The following is a 17,222-nucleotide window of genomic DNA, read 5'->3' on the forward strand; positions in this document are numbered from 1 at the left end:
CTAACCGAAAAAATTCAGCAGTACTAACTCCGTCAGCTCAGCATCTGGTCTCCATGCCCTTCCAGGCTCCAGCCAGACCCTCGGCCCCTCACTGTTACAGGTACTAAATTCCCCTGGACATGCATGCCAGCCGAAGCCAGGGCTGAAACACACTAATAAATCCATCTGAACACTGTGCTCTCCTGGGGCCGATCAGTGCTTCAGCTTGAGTCACAAAAATAACACACTGTAAAAGACTGATTAGTCACCGGATAATTGAGTCCTTAAATGTCAAAAACAATATCGAATGAATATTCAACAGATCATGCTACTGAAACTTACCTGCTCCATCAACAATGACTAACATTTTCCCCCCATTGTTCTTTCCCAGGAATTATGGTAATATGACTTTTCTAAGGTGATGAATGTGTTTCTCGGAAAACATCCTCTCTTCCAGGTTCATGCACAATGTGTTGGTTAGGAAAAACTGCTGGGGAAGCCAGGCTGGATCGCAACTTCCTGCTTTCGCTTCAGCTCCCCGCGAAGACAGAGGGGGCATCAGAGTCAGTTCCTCCGAGGCACAGACACACTTCAGAGCTCTGCTCTTTGTGATGCTGTCCCTGTTTGCCTTAGTTACTTGGTTGTTCCCTGGGACCTGGGGGGATGTACTGCTTCCAATGCAATTTATGTTTAAACAAAGCTCGAGGTTCAAGTGTTCCTGGATGCTGATGTGTAGCTGAATTTTCTTGGAAAGTTAGACCGTTTGTATGCATGAGCCTACCTCTATGACTCTTTTAATTCACATGTGAACATACATGCAAACGTGTGCACGCATATGCTCACATGTGCAGGCATGTCTCCTGTCGGCTGGAGGTAATGGGCTTGAAGTTGTGTTTACAAGGTGTTTTCTGTTAGCCTGGAGTCCAGAGAAGAGGGAACGCCCCATGCAGCCCCTGCTTTCTGTTAGCCTGGCCTCGGCAGGTGTTGCTACAGCTGGAGTCAGGAGCAGCTTGGTAGGGGAGACGCTGGTGTTGGGTTCAGGTCTCGGGCTCTACAGTATGTCCCAGGCCTTGCTCTTGGTGGGAACATCAGGATCTGCCAGGCAACAACTGCTTCTCCAGCTGGACACTGTCTGTTCTAGCTCTTTCTAGCCAGAAGCATGTGGCCCTCTGATATTCCTTCCCCTCCCCCTTAGCCCAGTCCAGCTCTGCCCCGCCCTACCCCACCCCACCCAGTCCAACACAGTGCTGCTGGATGTAGAGGCCAAACTCAGCACTGGCCTCTCCCTGGAATCCCGGTCCATTCCCCATCCTGTGTGTGAGTCCCGAATACAGCACAGAAAGTGCAGAGAGGATGCTCCTGACTCTGCAGCCCTGAAGTTCCAGTGACTCCTGGGAGACAGAAGGGGGGATTGAAATCATTCGTTCATCCCAGAATTTCCTTCTGCGCATTCCCAGCTTCATGTGCAGGCTCCATTTTATGCAAGAGTCCCTAACTCATTCAGTGGCAGCTAAACAGCAGTAGGCTTGGGCGAGCAGTCAGTCACTGAGTGCCAACCCTGAGCAGAGCTCTCTGGCTTTCTCCTGGAGGAACCAGGCTGTGGGGAAGAAATAGCAACCCTTCACCTCCCGCTGTCCCTGCCCCGGAGGGTCTTACAGACCATTTTCAGAAGAAAGGCCCTGTGGATTGCTACCCTGAAGAACTGCATGGGTAGGCAGGTTCCTAGTGCCTACTAGGAGAGTTTGGGCTCAGCCGCCCACCCACAGGGCCCACGGCTGGAAATGCAGCTCCAACCCCTCACCCCAGCCAGCAGAGGGCTACAGCAGAGGCCTTGAGTCTTCTCACACTTGTTTTTAATTACTGCAAAAAAATATGCCATTGTAAGAGGCAGCGTGGTTTTCAGATTGATGCTCTCCATATGAAATGGTTAGCACAGACATTTAAAAACAATTAGGATGGTGGCAAGTAGCTCCAAGAGCTGGCTGTGGAGGGAGTGGGGAGAGCCAGGCCATTAGCTCACCAGATAACTAAGTTGTTTGTGCTTTTGACGAGGGGAGGGAGGTGATTGGTTTCTTTAATATTTTCCTTTTGATGTCAGACAGGCACTGAGCATACAAGTGCATGCAAGCGCGTACACACACACATGAGCTACGTGCTAGGATAATAAGACAGATGCATTTTTAATGCTTGGGGAACTCCTGCAACGCAATGGTTGTAGAAGAGCTGCAGTCATGCCCAGCAGGTTGGAGCCATGGGAAGGATGCTGAGAATGTACTGAGGATGCAAGCAAGCGAAGGGATGTGGGTGGACCCAGGCTTCTCAGTGAGCGCTCTTACACAGAGCCACAGTGGAGAAGTCAAGGTGCTTGCCTTCCAGGAGCGGCCTGAGGACTGAGAAAAGGTATCACTGGGACTCAGAAGATGGACCCGTGGGTAAAGTACTTGCTATGTGCAAGTTTTGAGGGCCTGAGTTTGAATCCTCGGTACCCAAAGAAAAAGCCAGGAGAGGCAGTGCTGGGATGGGTGGCGCACAGAGACAGGCAGATCCTGAGGATTCCTGGCTGCCCAGTCAGCCTAGTCAAATCGGTGATCTCTGGCTTCAGAGAGAGAGAGACCCTGTCTCAAAAAAATAAATAAAATGGCAGAGACCGAGGAAGACTCTGACCTCCACACTTATGTGTGTGTGTTGGCATGCATATGTACCTAAAAACACATGTCCACACTCATATTCATGCTCACACATAGAAACAACACACCACACACACACATACACACACACATACACACACCACACACACCTCAGGGAGTCAGGTTACACTGACTATGCCACCGTACCTGTGTCCTGCTTCATAAGCTGTCAGGCCAGTCCTGTAGAAGCCCCAGGAATCTGTCTAGATTCCTCCTCTTAGGTTTCCAAGGAGGAAGAAGAGATGAGCTGTGGCCACTCCACCTCCTGTAGACTAATTGTGTCCTAAAAGATACATGTAAGTCCTAAACACCAGTACTTCCGAATGTGACATACTTGGAGATAGGGTCTTTGTAGAAATCAAGTTAAAATTGAGGTCCTTAGGGTTAAGACTTCAAACCACTCTGACTAATGAGCTTGTAACAAGGAACCACCAGACAGTGACAGAGACACTCAGGACACTATAGGAGTCATGTGGTTGGAGACCAAGAACTGGCCACCATGAGCATCCAGGAAAGGACAAAGAAGAGCTCTACCCAGAGTCCAGGGGAACAAGATTCTGGACTCTCAACCTCTAGCATTGTGTAATGCAAGATTTCCATTCATTTAAGCCACCCAGCTTGGGGTCCTTTGTTATAGCAGCCACGGGACACCCATAGCCTGCCTAGAGCCACCATCCCCACCTTCCCGTGGAGAAGCCTCTGAAGACGGTGCTGTGGTAACCCATGATGTCCCTGCACGTTTCTCCATCAAACACTAGTTGACAAGCGTGTGGTGGAAAACGGTAATGAGAAGGCACCAAAGAGGTGAGGAACCCCAGGAACGAAATGGTGGCTGAGTCCGGTTGGATATCAGGAGAAGACAGCAGTTCTCACAGCTTTTTCTCGGGCTTTTTCTCGCCGTGTTCTCCGTGGCCCTTTCCCACTGTGGGAAGAACACGGGTTTGCAGAAAGTGCAGCCACGGCAGAAAAGTTGCTTCACAAACCAGCTGTGTGACCCTGGTAATTAGCCACCCCGAGACCTTCCCCCTCACTTGTAGAGTGTTAGCTACTTTTCTCCTTTCTGAGTCCAAATACCTGGCAATAAAAAACCTAAAGGATGGGCGGTTTGTTTTGGCTCATCAGAGGAAATAGAGTCAGTTATGGCAGGGAATGCCTGGTAACCAAAAGCCTCTGATTGGCTGTTGGCATTGCCTTGCTCACCAGGCAGCAGAGAGCAGACAGGAGGCAGTGGAGCCAAGGTGTGACAACCTCAAGACCCATCCCCCAGAGGCACACTTCCTTCAGCAAGGCTCCATCTTCTTAAGGTTTCACAACCTTCCAAAGCAACGCCACCAACTGGTGGCCAAGTAGTCCAACGCAAGAGCCTGAGTAGGACATTTCACACCCAAATTACCACCTGTAGGCAGAGGGCGGGTTGGAAAATGCAATGAAGTAAAACATAACAGGTGCATGGTGATAGTGGTCACACCAGGAAGAGAATTCATATGTGTAGTCTTCTTGGGTGACCAGTTGTCACCCATGACGATGAGCCCCTGTGCTTTCCTAGGCTCTGTGACATAGATCAACAGCTGAAAAATTATTTCCAGCCATGTCTTAGTGATAATTCTTGGTGCCTATTCCCAAACTTTTCCCATTTTCTGTTTACATAAAAACAAAAAATAAAAAATAAAAAGGTGACTCCAATTCTCAGATCCAGCCGGACTCATTTAGAAATGATTCTAGAATAATACCCAACATATTATCTCATGACCAGTACTATTCTGAACAAGTGAAGGTATGACTTTTCAACTCTACCGTTGGTTAAAGAGTAAAGTACAGATCAAGTCCTAGATGACGTTTCTAGAAGGATTCACAGAGAGCCCCGGGCCAGAAACAGGGACGCAAAGGAAACTATAGGGGCAATTTGGTGGAATTCTGCTGCTGCCCCTCTGAACAGCCAGAGCCAGACTCCAAACCTGGGTCAGCCTGGCTCACTGCCGGCCCTCAAGAAGCCAGCCTGTTTCGTGAAACACCAATGATTCTTTAATTTGCAGAGCTGTGGGCATCTCCATATGCCACCTTGGAGTGGGATTGTCTCACAACAGGCACAGGAGAATCACACCTCAGCAAGGAGCTCAGTAAATTCACTGTGAAACATATTTCAATTCCAACGGCAATTTTCTAATTAGTAACGACACACAAAGGCTTCACAATCTGTAGCTTCGCTTGCTGGAGCTCAGTCCTGGACTATACTAAGCTTGAATATGTCGGCAACTGTCTTCCTAGTCCAAGGCACGGGCTCTTAAAAAACACTTAGAACCTTGGTTTGGATTGGTATGTGGGCACATTGACAGTCGGGCACCAGGTCTGTCCCTCCCCTAAGGCCCTTCCATGCTTGTCCAGTACTTCCGTGGGCTTAGTAAGCAAAGAGTGAGTCCCTCCATTCAATGCTCACCAAGAATTTCTCAGGAATGTGACCATAAAAGACATAGTCCTTCTCCATCAGGAGCTTGCAGTCTCCTGGAGAATAAGAAATGACTGCACAAACAGGTGAGTCACACAGGGATCCTCCCTAGACCGGGAAGTTGGCAAGGATATCCCAGGAGCAGTGATATTCAAGCACTATGAGCTGGGCTTAAGTTCCAAGTACATCACTTATCTCAGGTGTGACATTTTTCCTAGAGTCACGGTCTCAAAGCTACCCAACCATTCTGTGATGGGATTGTTTTTGTTTTATTTCTCTGGCATTTTTGTGCTTATTTCTCTTACCTAGATTTGTTCTTTGACAATTTCATACCTGTGTACCATAATACTGATTATTCGCTCTCCTGACCCTTTTAAATCTCTGCTATACTCCTATCTACCCTACCTTTTCTCTACAAAACCGTCTCAAACTGACATTTGTTTGGTGTTACGACCCACTGAGTTGAACCAGAGTCGTTGGTGTGACTGTGGATTTGGAGCTATCCCCTGCAGCCTCGTGGGCTCCACTGAAGGCAGTAACTCCTCTGCTGCTGGAATCTGTCCATAGCCTGTAGTTTGTCAGTAGGGGGTGGAGCCCCAAAGCCCTTTTCCATTCCATGATTGTTGGCAGGGCTCATCTTAGGCAGGCCCAGTGTGAACGACCACAGCTGCCGTAAGCTAGAAACCCATATGAAAGAGAACATATGGTGTCTGTCCTTCTGGGTCTGGGTTAGCTAATTCAGGATCATTTTTCACAGTTGTTCATCCACCTGCAGATTTTCTAATTTTGTTTTTTTAATAGCTGCATATATGTATATCTCATTGCCTGTTCATCAGTTGACGGACATCTAGGCTGCTTTTGTTTCCTGGCTTTTGAGACTAGAGCAGCATTGAACGTGGTTGTGTTAGTATTTCTGTAGAATCGTGTAGAGTCCTTTGTGTATATGCCTAGAAGTTGTATATCTGAGTCATACTATAGTCTTATTTATAGTTGTTTGTGTTTAATAAACTTCCAGATTGTTTCCAAAATGACTCCACTACTTTGCATTCCCACCAGTGATGTAGGGGTTGCCCTTGCCTCACACACCAGCCTTTGTGGTCATTTATATTCTCAGTGGCAGCCATTTTGACTTAATGCAGTTTTGATCTGCACTGCCCCGACGGTTGAGTGTGTTTCTCAGTGTTCCCCAGCCACATGCATTTCTTCTTTTGAGAACTTTGTTTCATGCCAGGCGGTGGTAGCGCATGCCTTTAACCCCAGCACTTGGGAGGCAGAGGCAGGCAGATCTCTGTGAGTTTGAGGCCAGCTGGTCTACAAGAGCTAGTTCCAGGACAGGCTCCAAAGCTACAGAGAACCCTGTCTTGAAAATCCAAAACAAACAAACAAACAAAAAAGAAAGAAAGAAAGAAAAGAAAACAAAGAGAGAGGAAAAGGAAAAGATAAGTTTGTTTCTGGTCCATAGACCACTTTTTAAATTGGGCTGTTTTTTATTTCTATGCCCATCCTAGGCACTGATGTGCTGCCCAGTGCATTTAGGTCAAGAACTTCTGCCCTTCTGCTGACTGTCTCTTCACTGTAGTGGCATTTTCCGTTTTTCACTGTGTGAGACTCCTTTGACGTTGTTGGTCTTGTTTCTGAACAAATAGACTACTATTCAGAAAGACTCCCCTACAAAAGCAGTAGGTTGAAGTGAACTTACTGCTTTTTCTTGAGCAATCTTCAGAGTATCTTCCATTAAAGTCGTTGACCCAGCTGGATTTGAGTTTTGAGAAAGGTGAGAGGTAGGGATCTAGTCTCATTTTTCTTCATGCATCCAAGCCTCCAGCAACATTTGTTGATGATGCTTCCCTTTCTCTAGTATACATTGTTGACATATTTGCCAAAAGCAGGTAGCTAATTTGTGTGTAGACTTATACCTGAGTCTTCTGTTCTATTCCCTTGACCCATGTGTTTTGTTTTGTAGTATAATTTGAAACCATGTATGATGGTATCTCCCTCAGTATTTTGTTTGTTTGCTTGTTTAGGACTGCTTTGTCTATCCAGGGTCCTTTGTACTCCCATATAAATTTTAAGATTATTTTTTGTTGCTGTTTTTTGATACAGAGTCTCACTGTGTTGACCAAAACTGGCCTCAAACTTACAGAGATTCCCATCTAGGGAAATGAGGACTACAAAATATCAAATAAGTAAGATCAGGAGTAAAAGTCCTATGGTGTGTTATGGTTAAAACACCAACATCATAGACCAAAGAAAAGCCACTTCATTTCCCTGGATGGGCACCTCTTTCTCTAAATCGGGTGTGTTTTCTTATATGAGTTTAATGAAAAGGTTTCTTATGTCTTTGGTATGAAATTCTTCATTGTCTATGCCCACAGTTCATAAACTTGGTCTTTCCACTGTGTCCCAAATTTGCTGCATACCTCATTTGTGGGATTTTTAGCTTATCATTTCTTTGCTCAGGTGATTCAATTCTTCTAGTTGTCTTCAATCCTTATTTTATCTTCTATGAGATCCATTCTGCTGCTGATGCACTTTCCCAGGAACTTTTCATTAAACTTACTTAGTTTTTCATTTATTGCTTCATTTCATTTGTGTTTTCTTCAGCATTTCTATTTCTATTGACTTCACTTTTCATATCCTGAATTACTTTATTTGGCCATTTGCTTGTGTTTTCTTGGACTTTGGTGATTCTTGTTCTGAGTAACTTTGGGTGCTCTTTGTGTCCTCTCTGAATTCTGTAAACTACTGTCTGTCTTTATATCTGACTGTCTTTATATCTATTCTCTTGAGCTATGTGTTTTGAATGTCATCTAAGTTGTTCTTTTGGGGGAAGATTACTTAAGATCGGTTATTTGAGGAGGGGAGCATATTATTTGGGGTTACATACATTGTTTGTGTTTTTTTTCAGTGGGGCCTAAGCATCTGAGAGTTGGGTGTTGGCTGTCATTTATATGAGATTTTAGCCCACTGTGCTGAACTTCCAGTGGTGGGCTGTGTCATGTCTTTGCATGCCTTGTGTCTAGGAGTCCTGACTAGAGAAAATGATGGAATAAAGAAAGAATACACACACACACACACACAGAGAGAGAGAGAGAGAGAGAGAGAGAGAGAGAGACAGAGAGACAGAGAGACAGAGAGACAGAGAGACAGAGAGAGAGAGAGACTGGAATCAGATCAGTGGTTCTCAACTTTCCTAACGTTACAACCCTTTTATAGAGTTCCTCAAATTGTGGTGACCACCAACCATAGAATTATTTTGTTGCTACCTCATGACTGTAATTTTGCTACTTTTGTGAACTGTAATGTAAATATCTGATATGCAGGACATCTGATATCTGACCTCTGTGAAAGGGTCATTTGACACCCCCACACACAAAGGGGTCACAAGCTACAGGTTGAAAACCACTGACTTAGATGGCCCGAGCTCTTGGATGGAGAATCCACAAAACCCAAGAAGCTCAACATGCTTATTTACACAGTAGAACATAAAGGGGAATTATTGCATAGAGCTGAACAAAGATGTGGGGTTTATGGCATCCAGGGGTACAGGAATGCAGATTTAGCTAACACTAGTAGGAGCACTGTCTGCAGGTGAACAGTCTTTAGACTGTGAACATTGAGAGAAAGCTACAGTGGACATTTCCTGCACATGATATCCACATTTGGACTTGGATGTGAAGGTTTTACTATCCCAGAGATGTTGGGGGAGGGGGTGCTTGTTGGTTCCCAAAATAATCACATGGAAACTGTATTAATTAAAACACTGCTTGGCCCATTAGCTCTAACTTCTTATTGGCTAACTCTTACATCTTAATTTAACCCATTTCTATGAATCTGTGTATCGCCATTGCAGCATTCAGCTTCCTGACAAAGTTTCAGCATGTCTGACTCTGGCCACAGCTCCATGCTCTCTCTCTCTCTCTCTCCTCTCTCTCTCTCTCTCTCTCTCTCTCTCTCTCTCTCTCTCTCTCTCTCTCTCTGCCTTCCTTCTCCAAGCATTCAGTTGAGTTTCCCTCACCTACCTAAGTTCTGCCCTATCAACAGGCCAGGACAGTTTCTTTATTCATTAACCAATAAAAGCAACACATAGACAGAAGGACCTCCCACACCACAGGGAAGACTTTGCCACTCTCATGGGGTTGAGGCAGTAGGATCCTTGCCATGGTCATTCTCATGTCCACCAATACATATTTACTCAGGACTTTACTTGTTCCCTACAGAGATGGATGGCTTGGGTGCAATCTTAAGGAGTAGAGTTTAGGGTATCTGGATTCTTCCTGTCTCTGGGGTCACAGCGACTACATGAAAATGGCTAGGATGCTTAGGTACAGGTTTATAGGAATCTGGGGTCTCTTACTGGACCTCGATCCAGAGCCTCAGTGACTGGGCACAGACATTTATTCGTTTGGGGGACAAGGTACTATTATGTCCCAGGCTGGCCTTGAAGTTGTGATCTTCCAACCTCAGCCTCCTGAGTCCTCGGGAATACAGATCATGTAACACTATATCCATTTTTGAGCCTCAAAATTTCTGCCTATATAAAATGGGCACATATTACATACCTAATAGGTTTACTATATAATGATAAAGTAAGATCCTGTACTTATGGTACACTGCATGGTTTAAGATATGTAACAGATGAGTAAAAACAATTATTGCTTAGATTTCAAAAGGCCTTCTAACCTGGGGCTGATGAAGTATCAAGAGACAGAGTTTAGTTCTTTACTTTTTCCCCCCGAAGCAGAGACAAACAAGTAAGTAATCTCGGCAGCATCACAGGGATGGAGAGGGCTGGGTCCTGTTTCTAAATGGAATCTGCAGTTTTTGACAAAACAAACAGATAAGACATAGAGAAGAGATTCTCATGACACAGACCCTTGGAAGAATTCTGAAAATGAATATGAGTCTGGAGGTGAGGATATTGAGCAAGGAGTGGAGACACTCCAATTGCAGAACTTCAGTCACCAGTCTGGAACCAGGAAGTTGGGATTCACAGCCTATACTCCCTGGGGCTCCCCTTCACCCCAACTCTTGTTCTCTCCCTTGCATGGCTCTCAGCTCTCCTATCTCTAACATGGAGAGAGTGCTCCTTCCAACATCCCAGCTGAGGTCCTAAAACCAGTGAGTTCTTAGGGAATATGTTTCAGGCTCCAAACTAGAAATACCTCAGAGTGTTACCTGTCACAAGTCACTCCATTCACTTGCTCGTCTCCATGGGAGTCAGATGACAGCACAGAGCCCCCACAAACTGAAGCATCTCCTTTCTCGTCTGTAAGCCTCTGATGCTCCCGAGACCTCCTTGCATCTGGGGTTTGCATCCCAGCACTGTCGGTGGCTGGAACACTCTTCTACTTCTTCATCATCTCATTTCTTTTGAATATCCTTTCCCCTAAGGCCCTGCTCTCTCTCTCTCTGATGCCAGGGACCTCAAGTGCCTTCCCCCTTCTGGCCAACAGCATCCAAGACCCTGGGCATTTGTTTTCTCGCTGCACGGGGCTACACACTGATACATTTGTACCACAGGAAGCAGAAAACTAGTTTAACATCTCATTTATTTCATAGATGAGAAAGTAATTCCCTGCTGAATGATTGTCCCGAACCAACAATTCAGAGAGGAGGAATTTACTGTGCTGCCGAGGACCAGGGTGCATTACCGTCACGCCGTTATACAAGGGAGCTGGAACCTTTTTTTCTCTCTCCTGTTAGCCTGAAGAGAAAAGCCATTAAATATGATTAAGGTTAAGAGATTGCTAAAATTACAAACAGCCGCCATTCAATTATTTTGCTCTATAAAATGCAACGCAGATTGGAGTTATTTCTCTGAAATGTGTTTTTAGAAAATAACATAACACAACTAATGTGGTCTGATCTAGCAAGTCGGGTTCCAGATACCACTTCTAATGCAAAGCTAAAGGGCTCATAATTTAACTCAAACTTTGTAACTGAAGGTCGTCGGGTCCTTAGTTTATAGAAAAGCTTTATAAAGAGAAAAAAATCAATAACATCCCAAGTCGTGGTCTAAAGTCATTTACAGCCAGAGAGTCAATTAATTTTATCGCTGATCGAAGAGATAGATAGAGCTTTAATGCACATGTGTGTGCAAGTTCGTGTGTGTGGAGGTGATCATTCACATGTGTGCACTTGCACAGGAGGCCTGAGGACGTCATCCTTAAGAATACCATTCACCTCTTTGGAGATGGAGGCCTCTCCTTGCTTGGCCTAAGGCTCACGGTTAAGGTGGCTAGCCAGTGGGCCCCGGGGATCTTCTATCTCTACGTCTCCAGTACTGAGATTGTGTAAGCATAGAGCCACGCCCAGCACTTTTTCCTGAGTGCGAGGGAAGAGGGAGGGCGGACCTGTCCTCTTGCTTTACCAACTCAGTCACCCCCCACCCTGGCTCTAGACAGATTATTTTGTTTTGCTTTTGTTTTCTAGTTTAAAGATAAAAGAAATGGCACCAGTGTGGGCCTAAACACTGGGAGTAAATCTCCGGGATTTTTTTCTTTCTTTCAGTTCCTAGGACAGACTCTGGGTACTGAGAATGTCAATTTCAAAGGTGGTAGAGAAGGGAAAAATAACTCCTCTAAGCCCATGCAACCCACATGGCCCCAGGGACCGCCCATGGTGCCAGAAAGAGGAGCCCAAGCACTTACTCTCACTGCCCTTGGACTCACGGTTCACATGGCAGATGACTTAATCTAAGCTTAGGACGAATAAAAGGCTCAACTGCATTGAAATGAATTTTCTGTCCAGTTTGTGCTGAAAGTGAAAATAATTGGAAATCCAGACAAACCTCTATGCAGATATATTAGTGGCTGGAGACTTCTGGTTATTATGGTTAATAAAACACCAGAATTACATTACACTCTGTTCACAGGCTCTAGCCTAGGACTCATAGTCCCTCTAGACAGAATATAAGCCATTTATGAGCATAAACTTTGTACACAAGCTAAACACATAAAGCCATGTATTAGAATTGGAGAAAAAAAAACATTGCAAGCCAAATAGAAGCCAGCTAAATGCCAAAGCCCCTGGGGCCACAGAGGTGAGAGCCTGCTCACAAATGCACATGTGGATTTTTCTTTTGGCCACCCCAGCCACTAAGATTAACCAATAAGGATCCTCGTGGGCTCCGGCACTTCAGATCGCATCTCCAACCCAGAGTCACTCAAACCTCCAATTCTAATGTCCTGGGCACCCACAGAGCTCTGCAAAATGGAGCAGAAGCTTGGAGAGGCAGAAATAAGGAAAAAGAGACGGTATTTGGGGAGAGGCAGAGAAGTGTTTTGTACCAGCTCAGATCCTCCATTGGTTATCGCTAGGCTGCTATCTAAAGCTGAGCCCGAAACACGTGGTTAGACAAAGGATTTTATCTGACTTGTGGATAGGTGTACATGAAAAGAAAGCATGAATAAATATTTTACATTAGGAGTGTCCCTGAAAATCCATGATAGATAACCAGTAGGGACATTGTGGGGGCCACAAAGGCTGTCCTTTCTGTCTCCTCTCGGCTCCGCACGCCTCCCGACAAACCCTTCCAGCTCATCCAGCAAACTTCCTGCATTCAATCAGTAATGGTTATCGAACACCTACAGTCTATGCCAGACACTGCGCTAGAAGTTGAGTTCCTGCACGGGGGGAGGTCTTTGTTTGAGGAGGGAGAGGTGCACCTGTGCAAATAATTGCAAATAAATCAGTCGGGCGAATGACGAAGAGAAGAACAATGTGAGAGGAACACAGGGAGGGAGGCTGGCTCCCTCCCACAGAATCAGGGGACCTTTCATGGAAGAGGGGGCACTTCAGCCTCGTCTGGAGAACGGCGTGTTAGCCAAGTGGGGTGCTAGAAAGGTGTTCAGAAGGGAACTCCAGTTTGAGGGCAAAGTCTATCCAGAAGCTGTAGAGATGTGGGTAAGAACAGCATGTCGAGATATTGGTGTGATGTTAAGCATGGCTAGGGTATAGAAGGGAAGGGGTGTGCCAGGAGACAAATCTGGGAAAGCAGATCCAAACTGTGAAAGTCCTTGTACACCACACGAAAGATGATGGAGCTCCGTTGGACATTTTCCCTTCGAGCAACAGCAGGTGTGTTTCTGAGGAAGATAGCTATGGCAGTAAGATGGGGGATTGAAAGAAGATGAGGAAGACAATGGCAGGGAGAGCAGGTAGGAGGCCAGGAGGCAATAATCCCGCGAAGGAATGTCAAGCCTGAGCTAAGGCTGTGGCTGCAGAGCCCATTCAGCGGTGATTGATTTAAGAGGTATTTAGACAGTAGAAGCCGGAGCACTTGACGTTGATTGAATGGGAGCAATAAGGACGGGAGAATGCGAGAACCAGTCTGCAGCAGAGGTACCCAGCAGGCATTTTGAAAATCAGGGTCTGAGACTCGGGAAAGTACTGGGGACCTTGGGAACACTGCTTGCTCAAGGTCACAGAGAGATGAGACTGTCATATTTCCCTGAGGACAGCCATGATGCCAATGACTCTTTGCCATGGCTCAAAATCCCTAACTCCAAATCAAAGCAGAGATCCCTAACGGAGTGAAAAGGAAAGAAAAAGAGAGGAAGCCCAGAGGTTCTGTGCCAGCTGCCATGTCCCGGGTGAGTTTTAAGATGAGGCAATTACTGGAATCAGAGGTAATATACTGAATCAAGGTGGCATTGATTGACACAAGTAAGATCCTTAAAAGTCCAAACATAGGAAACTGGGACAAGATAGTTCAGTCAGTAGAGTGCTTACAAGATGACCTCAGCTCCAGCCCTGGAATCCATGTTAACAGGACAGATCCAGCGGAATGCTTGCAAACCCAGTGCTGGGGAAATCTCTGGCCAGCTGCCTCGGCTAATCAACAAGTCCCAGGTCTCAAAGAACAAAGTGGATGGCTCCTGTGAACTACCTCCTGAGACTGAAGTCTGACTTAGACACATACACACACACATGCACACACACACACACACACACACACACCCTTCCATAGAAACATATACCTGTTCGTACAGGAACATGTATACACATGTACATGCACACACACACACACACACACACATGCACGCACACACACACACACCCTTCCATAGAAACAGGTACACATGCACATATACCTGTTCATACAGGAACATGTGTACCATGCACATGCATACAAGTCCAAATGTAGACCAACAAGACTAGAATGAGGCTAAGCTAGAGAGTCAGATACCCCACAACAAGTCAGGGCCCGACCTGGCCAGATGAGTACAAAGACAAGAGGAAGGAAAAATACAGTAAATTAGAGACAGGCAAAGATGGGTGGTGGGGTATTCAGCCCCAAGCTCCAGTGAAATGTCCTGTATTCTCTTCCGTTTGTCTATAGAACTCTCTGGAAGTTTCTCCACTTTGAATATCTCACCTCCTCCTGTGGAGCTGGAACCAATTGATTGGGGTGAGGCTAGCATTTAAGAAAGATCCATCCCTAGAGCATTTCGGGCAAGGGCTGCTATTTAGGGGGACTCAGCTGAAAGCAGCATGCTCCTGCAGAGTCTGTAAAGATAGTGAGCAGAAGAGATGGCCCGGCCAGAGGGTGCCATGGCAATGCACCTGGCCCCAGTGCTCTCAGGAACACACCACCCAGATGCCTTCGGCTCTTCTGGGCTTGCTGAACATGTGAGGAAGTCCTGCAGGCATATTTCTGTATGAACTCCACCTGGCCTGAAGGCACACTTGTATAATGAGGCTATTCTTGTTTTAGTGTGCTGCCCGGGCACACCTGCTCCAAAGGCAGCCGGGTCCAGCATCAGGACCCCCAAAGTGAGAGTCAGGTCACACAACTCACCAGGAAGGAAAAGAGAAAGAAAAAGATGTTCTCAGGTTGCCAAGGCTTCTGTTGTGTAATGTTGTGGCAGGCAAAGCTGGGGCTCCTTTATATACTTAATCATGTTCCATTTCCAGCTGACACAACTCAACAGTGTATGACACAGCAGCACTTAATAAGACTCACTTTCAACTTCGGAAGAGGGATGATGAAGCTGGGGGAGGGAGGGAGAGAGGAGGGGAAGGAGCCGAGCCGAGCCGAGAGGATGGAAATGATAGGGCTGTATTTTAAAACAGAAAGTCTGTTGTCAGTTTAGATTATAGCCTAAGCAACCAGGACAGGCCCTCAGAGGTTAGAGACATCTCCAAAGCACAGCAGAATCTTCAGTACAGAAGTACTGAGCTGGAAGAAGCCAAAGCCTTGCTTGAGGAAGTGGGGTAGCTGTGCATATTGGGTCAAAATGGCATTTATCGTAGCATCTGAGAGCGAAGGGAGCTGGTAAAAGCAGTTGTTTCTGACCTGGACACTTGCCCAGTCTTACCTCTCTAAACAAACAGTAATTCCACTGCAAGCACGGAGCATGCCCTCTTCTCACCTCTGTAAAACTCCATAGCACCACGCTGCTGCTCGCCTTCGGTTGAGAGCCCATGAGAACCACGTGTGCATCTGCTGGGAGCATCCCTTCCACCCGAGCCTTCATCATCCTTCCCTGTGCATCTGCCGGGAGCATCCCTTCCACCCGAGCCTTCATCATCCTTCCCTGTGCTTCTGCCGGGAGCATCCCTTCCACCCGAGCCTTCATCATCCTTCCCTGTGCATCTGCCGGGAGCATCCCTTCCACCTGAGCCTTTATCATCCTTCCCTGTGAGGATGAGAATGCATGAATTGCAGAGTGTGATGGAACCTTAGTAATCAAACAATATGATTCTCCTACTTCATCCACTGGAAAATTGGGCACAGGAGATTAGAGAAAAAGTCAGGTAGTGAGACAACTCTTAGCGGTTCATTCAGATCCCAACCCAGGACTTCTTAGTCTTCATCCACTGCTCCTTCAGTGACACCTTGCTGCCTCTCAAACTGTGTCTTCATATAACTCCAGAGGCGTCTGTCCACCCACCCACCCATCCATCCATCCATCCATCCATCCATCCATCCACGCACCCACTCATCACTATTCCACCCATTCACCTATCCATCCCCCATCTATCCAACTATCTACCCACCCACCCATCCACCCAGACATCACCCTTCTATTTGCCTGTCTTCTTATCTGTTCACCTCCCTTCCATCTTTCCTCTGTTACCCTTCCTCTTCCTTCATTTCTTCCCTTTCTTCTTCACAGACTAGACCGTGCAGAGGGGAGGAGCTAGCAAAGGCCAAGAGCATAAGATGAATGACTTTGCATTCTGCCCAGTTCCTTGCTTACCTCACTCCTGAGAAAGGAAGGAAAACACACAAACTAAACCCCAGTCCAACGTGAAAAAGTTACAGCAAGGGCATAGCCTACTTAGCATTGGTTACAACAGGAGTCAGCTGGGACGCGATGGAGACTTTGGGAAGACATCATCAACAAATAGTGTAATTTGAATGTTCTAATAGAGGACAGTGACAAATCACATGATAAAGATAAGTATCCTAGACCTTCTTAAATGCTTGCTTTGTTCTGTGGATTCGGGCACACTGCAATTTTTTGTTTGTTTTACAGTTCTCAGAATCAAACCTGGAACTTTGTATATGGTAGACCACAGAGAACTGGTCGAGACACACAAATAAATGGTCTGCCATGAGTTCCATCATCGGCTAAGGCTGTACCATTCTGTTTGGGCCCATCTGCACCTAAGAACATCCTTCAAAGCGCGCTTTTAGGAGAGATCGTTATCTCATGACTATCAAGCATCATTGCATTTGGTAATAAGTTAATCACCACCTGTGGCCCCGAAGTTAGATCACACCTGCCAGCCAATTACTCATGGGATATTTTGTTTCATGAAGTCTTAACACCTGCCATCTTTACAAGCTGACATTTAGAGGTGTTACTGGGATCGATGTCTGTCTGCCCTACTCTATAGATAGGAATAAACTTCTGCAGGCATAACCTCTATACAACCAAAGGGAATCCAACACCAGGAAGACTTGTCTAGAGATTACTGGTATAAGTGGAACCCAATGGAGAGAGAAGCCATGAGATGGCACCAAAAGGGGCGTGTGCCTATGATATAACTCTGGGCAAGGCCTCTTTCCAGAAGAGAGATGCGTTCCTGCACCCCAGATAGCCACAGCACCTAGATATTCACACCACCCTCTGAGCTGTCTTATCTGCCCTAACTCC

This window comes from Microtus pennsylvanicus, chromosome 3, assembly GCF_037038515.1.
Source record: "Microtus pennsylvanicus isolate mMicPen1 chromosome 3, mMicPen1.hap1, whole genome shotgun sequence".
NCBI lineage: Eukaryota > Metazoa > Chordata > Mammalia > Rodentia > Cricetidae > Microtus > Microtus pennsylvanicus.